The sequence below is a fragment of the Lissotriton helveticus genome, chromosome 7 (genome assembly GCF_964261635.1).
Source record: "Lissotriton helveticus chromosome 7, aLisHel1.1, whole genome shotgun sequence".
NCBI classification, from domain to species: Eukaryota; Metazoa; Chordata; class Amphibia; order Caudata; family Salamandridae; genus Lissotriton; species Lissotriton helveticus.
In genome coordinates this window covers 180,733,122-180,739,121 of record NC_136068.1, presented here as the reverse complement: position 1 = coordinate 180,739,121, position 6,000 = coordinate 180,733,122, and the positions used below count along the sequence as shown (strand labels likewise).

General features: G+C 45.1%; 1 pseudogene across 1 annotated transcript in view; it reads left to right on the top strand.

The window, feature by feature from the left end:
* Positions 1–474: 474 nt before the first annotated feature.
* LOC144768989 (uncharacterized) overlaps positions 475–6,000 on the top strand; it is a 641,387-nt pseudogene continuing 635,861 nt past the window's right edge. The window contains exon 1 of the transcript XR_013598658.1: positions 475–571. The product of XR_013598658.1 is annotated as an uncharacterized LOC144768989 (transcript). The remainder of the gene's footprint in view (positions 572–6,000) is intronic.

Genomic DNA, 6,000 nt, shown 5'->3' with positions numbered 1-6,000 from the left:
TGGCATCAGCAATTATGTGCCATCTGGAGGGCATAGTAGTGGCGCCCAAGGCAACTGCTTCCTACAGACCTACTGCAGCTCCGGTCTTGGCTTCTAGTTCAGGTCTATCTACCCCAGCAGTGCCTCGGGTACCAGCATCCAGAGGTTTCCCAGAAAAATCCTGCATTCTGGAAAAATAATATTTCTACTTTTAGAGGACGAGGCAGCCATTGCACAGTGTGGTCATTTTCAGGTTCTTGAGACAAGCGGGAAGTGGAAAAGACAAAAAAATAATTAAACATGTGTGATTGATTGTTAGAGTTGAATGTTACATCGCTAAATAGGAATTGTTCCCGGCGCGTGCTTGACAGGTGAACGTCCGATGAATTATTATTCAGCTGCGACTTTCGGCTAGTTTGCACGCAGCGCGAGCTCAGCTCCAGGGTATAAAAGCCCAGACTCGGTGAGGCCCGCAGTCAAACGGATCACAGCGTCACGGATCACAGCGTCACCATGAAGCGAGGGTGCAGCACATCCTTCTTGCTGCTGGCAGCGGCCCTCGCCCTCTGCGGGCTCCACGCGGCACGGGGAGGTGAGTACCGCCTCAAAGCCTCATCGCTGACGTGTCAGAGCCCCATTACCTTTTGAGACTTCCAGGTGGGTGAGAGGAGGCCGAGGAGACTTTCGGAGTCTGGCATACAAGCGAGAGGAGAGTCTCTGTGAGAGAAGGTGGTATCTGTACTGGGGGTGACGGCATAACTCTGAAAGCCTCTCTTTTTTGAAAGGTCAGTTTTGCAGTTTTATGCAGCGCGAAGTCGACCCGACGGTATGAGAGCGCTTTACATGAGTACAAGTTACATTATACAAGGACATACATTGTTTTGGTTTTAAGCACAGGGGGATTAAGTGATTTGTCCAGAATCACAGGATGTTGAGCCGACACCGGCACTGAAACCTGGCTCCCCAGCTCCAAAATCGGCAGCTTAAGCCGTTACGCCACATCCTATCCCCTTATTTTTTTTCTCCCAGTACTCATAGTCTGAGCCGTCCACCTGGAGATAATTTATCTGCCATCTTCATGACTGCCAACTTGCAGACCAATCTCACAGTGTGTTAGGAGGCGGCGGGGACTTGAAAGCGGTGGGGCCTCACGCCAGAGAAGTGCCTATGAGGCACTTTCAAACCACACCCTGACCCAAACCCCCTCCAACAAAAAATAAAAAATCCTCCGCAAACGCCATCGAAAGCCACTATTTACTGTGTTTTTCAGCTGGTTTTCCGTGCCACTGTGTGATATCGTCTCCTCACCAGTAGACCCTGTGGTGGGAGCCGATATCGTGTTTAACGCGGTGGCAGCATGTGAGTTGGCAAGTATGCATCTTGGATAATCTAAGTATCAAAGGTAAATTTGTTTAAATTTTTCCCCTCTGCAGAACACACAAAAGAGGTATATATACCTAGATATTTTAAAATGATATAGAAAACATCAGGCAATACAAAATTGTTCTGTATAAAGTCCCATATGTACATGCATGGATAAATATTTTTCAACTCAGAATTTCCGCTTTGACTGTAACTTAAAGTTTTAATTACATGGTATATATTATTTTTTTTATATCTTTCTCCCAATATTTCAATAGTAGAGCACGTATATATATGATTTACACATTGTGATCGTATTATAGGAAAGTAAATTCATAATCATACACTATTCATCATATATTATTGATGTATTGATCTACTCATATATGGATGTAATGAAAAAGTTATATATATATATATGTATGTATGTACTATTTAAAAGAAAATGTAATTATTTATTTTCATTCCTCTAAGTATAAACTATATATATATATATATATATATATATATATATATATATATATATATATATATACATATATATAATATTTTGCTTGCTTTTTCTTTTGTGATAATTATTTAGTATTATTCATTTTTATTTAATTATATTGATTTATGTATTAATGACTTTTTAAAGTAATATATTGCACATTTAACATTTACACCTACTTTCTGTATAATCATATTTATATGTTGTGATATAAGTGCTCATAATAAATAAAGGCCTTAGTCAAATACGTATGCTAGATATGTAATGACCTATATACATTATATTTACAACAAGGGGTGGTGAGGGACAGAGTCTCTGAATTAAGCAGAATACTCTCACCCAGTCAAGAGATCAGGGCTAGATCCAACACCGTTTTTTAGCTCACTGCACCATCCCAGTTTCAGAACCTGGCTGTATGCAAATTAGTCTGTTCCTGTCCCAGTGCATGATGGGAACAGGGCAAACCAAACTACAAAAGCCAATTCTTACACTGGGAAGGAAACAAGCTTCCGGGGACCGGTTTCTGGCATTACAGCCGTCTTCGGCCCGGCTTGCTTGAATCCTGATGGTGCAATGAGCAAGGGACTCATGTCTGAGTATACCCTTCCACGCTTATGGTGGACAAAAATATTTACAACAAGGGGTGGTGAGGGACAGAGTCTCTGAATTAAGCAGAATACTCTCACCCAGTCAAGAGATCAGGGCTAGATCCAACACCGTTTTTTAGCTCACTGCACCATCCCAGTTTCAGAACCTGGCTGTATGCAAATTAGTCTGTTCCTGTCCCAGTGCATGATGGGAACAGGGCAAACCAAACTACAAAAGCCAATTCTTACACTGGGAAGGAAACAAGCTTCCGGGGACCGGTTTCTGGCATTACAGCCGTCTTCGGCCCGGCTTGCTTGAATCCTGATGGTGCAATGAGCAAGGGACTCATGTCTGAGTATACCCTTCTACGCTTATGGTGGACAAAAATATTTACAACAAGGGGTGGTGAGGGACAGAGTCTCTGAATTAAGCAGAATACTCTCACCCAGTCAAGAGATCAGGGCTAGATCCAACACCGTTTTTTAGCTCACTGCACCATCCCAGTTTCAGAACCTGGCTGTATGCAAATTAGTCTGTTCCTGTCCCAGTGCATGATGGGAACAGGGCAAACCAAACTACAAAAGCCAATTCTTACACTGGGAAGGAAACAAGCTTCCGGGGACCGGTTTCTGGCATTACAGCCGTCTTCGGCCCGGCTTGCTTGAATCCTGATGGTGCAATGAGCAAGGGACTCATGTCTGAGTATACCCTTCCACGCTTATGGTGGACAAAAATATTTACAACAAGAGGTGGTGAGGGACAGAGTCTCTGAATTAAGCAGAATACTCTCACCCAGTCAAGAGAACAGGGCTAGATCCAACACCGTTTTTTAGCTCACTGCACCATCCCAGTTTCAGAACCTGGCTGTATGCAAATTAGTCTGTTCCTGTCCCAGTGCATGATGGGAACAGGGCAAACCAAACTACAAAAGCCAATTCTTACACTGGGAAGGAAACAAGCTTCCGGGGACCGGTTTCTGGCATTACAGCCGTCTTCGGCCCGGCTTGCTTGAATCCTGATGGTGCAATGAGCAAGGGACTCATGTCTGAGTATACCCTTCCACGCTTATGGTTGACAAAAATATTTACAACAAGGGGTGGTGAGGGACAGAGTCTCTGAATTAAGCAGAATACTTTCACCCAGTCAAGAGATCAGGGCTAGATCCAACACCGTTTTTTAGCTCACTGCACCATCCCAGTTTCAGAACCTGGCTGTATGCAAATTAGTCTGTTCCTGTCCCAGTGCATGATGGGAACAGGGCAAACCAAACTACAAAAGCCAATTCTTACACTGGGAAGGAAACAAGCTTCCGGGGACCGGTTTCTGGCATTACAGCCGTCTTCGGCCCGGCTTGCTTGAATCCTGATGGTGCAATGAGCAAGGGACTCATGTCTGAGTATACCCTTCCACGCTTATGGTGGACAAAAATATTTACAGCAAGGGGTGGTGAGGGACAGAGTCTCTGAATTAAGCAGAATACTCTCACCCAGTCAAGAGATCAGGGCTAGATCCAACACCGTTTTTTAGCTCACTGCACCATCCCAGTTTCAGAACCTGGCTGTATGCAAATTAGTCTGTTCCTGTCCCAGTGCATGATGGGAACAGGGCAAACCAAACTACAAAAGCCAATTCTTACACTGGGAAGGAAACAAGCTTCCGGGGACCGGTTTCTGGCATTACAGCCGTCTTCGGCCCGGCTTGCTTGAATCCTGATGGTGCAATGAGCAAGGGACTCATGTCTGAGTATACCCTTCCACGCTTATGGTGGACAAAAATATTTACAACAAGGGGTGGTGAGGGACAGAGTCTCTGAATTAAGCAGAATACTTTCACCCAGTCAAGAGATCAGGGCTAGATCCAACACCGTTTTTTAGCTCACTGCACCATCCCAGTTTCAGAACCTGGCTGTATGCAAATTAGTCTGTTCCTGTCCCAGTGCATGATGGGAACAGGGCAAACCAAACTACAAAAGCCAATTCTTACACTGGCAAGGAAACAAGCTTCCGGGGACCGGTTTCTGGCATTACAGCCGTCTTCGGCCCGGCTTGCTTGAATCCTGATGGTGCAATGAGCAAAGGACTCATGTCTGAGTATACCCTTCCACGCTTATGGTGGACAAAAATATTTACAACAAGGGGTGGTGAGGGACAGAGTCTCTGAATTAAGCAGAATACTCTCACCCAGTCAAGAGATCAGGGCTAGATCCAACACCGTTTTTTAGCTCACTGCACCATCCCAGTTTCAGAACCTGGCTGTATGCAAATTAGTCTGTTCCTGTCCCAGTGCATGATGGGAACAGGGCAAACCAAACTACAAAAGCCAATTCTTACACTGGGAAGGAAACAAGCTTCCGGGGACCGGTTTCTGGCATTACAGCCGTCTTCGGCCCGGCTTGCTTGAATCCTGATGGTGCAATGAGCAAGGGACTCATGTCTGAGTATACCCTTCCACGCTTATGGTGGACAAAAATATTTACAACAAGGGGTGGTGAGGGACAGAGTCTCTGAATTAAGCAGAATACTCTCACCCAGTCAAGAGATCAGGGCTAGATCCAACACCGTTTTTTAGCTCACTGCACCATCCCAGTTTCAGAACCTGGCTGTATGCAAATTAGTCTGTTCCTGTCCCAGTGCATGATGGGAACAGGGCAAACCAAACTACAAAAGCCAATTCTTACACTGGGAAGGAAACAAGCTTCCGGGGACCGGTTTCTGGCATTACAGCCGTCTTCGGCCCGGCTTGCTTGAATCCTGATGGTGCAATGAGCAAGGGACTCATGTCTGAGTATACCCTTCCACGCTTATGGTGGACAAAAATATTTACAACAAGGGGTGGTGAGGGACAGAGTCTCTGAATTAAGCAGAATACTCTCACCCAGTCAAGAGATCAGGGCTAGATCCAACACAGTTTTTTAGCTCACTGCACCATCCCAGTTTCAGAACCTGGCTGTATGCAAATTAGTCTGTTCCTGTCCCAGTGCATGATGGGAACAGGGCAAACCAAACTACAAACGCCAATTCTTACACTGGGAAGGAAACAAGCTTCCGGGGACCGGTTTCTGGCATTACAGCCGTCTTCGGCCCGGCTTGCTTGAATCCTGATGGTGCAATGAGCAAGGGACTCATGTCTGAGTATACCCTTCCACGCTTATGGTGGACAAAAATATTTACAACAAGGGGTGGTGAGGGACAGAGTCTCTGAATTAAGCAGAATACTCTCACCCAGTCAAGAGATCAGGGCTAGATCCAACACCGTTTTTTAGCTCACTGCACCATCCCAGTTTCAGAACCTGGCTGTATGCAAATTAGTCTGTTCCTGTCCCAGTGCATGATGGGAACAGGGCAAACCAAACTACAAAAGCCAATTCTTATGTGGAAAAGTAAATTTTGCCATGTTCTGTGTCCCTACGTGTCATCCATCATATGTTATGTGTGCATGATTAAATATGCATATGTATTCCCCATGTCCGATTAATGACGCAATTACAGTTGTGTCCACTTCTAGTATGCCAGTTTCCAGTCCTCGTGAATACTACGAATATCAGGCCTATGTAAAGCTACGTTGCCACGTTTCTCAGTGTG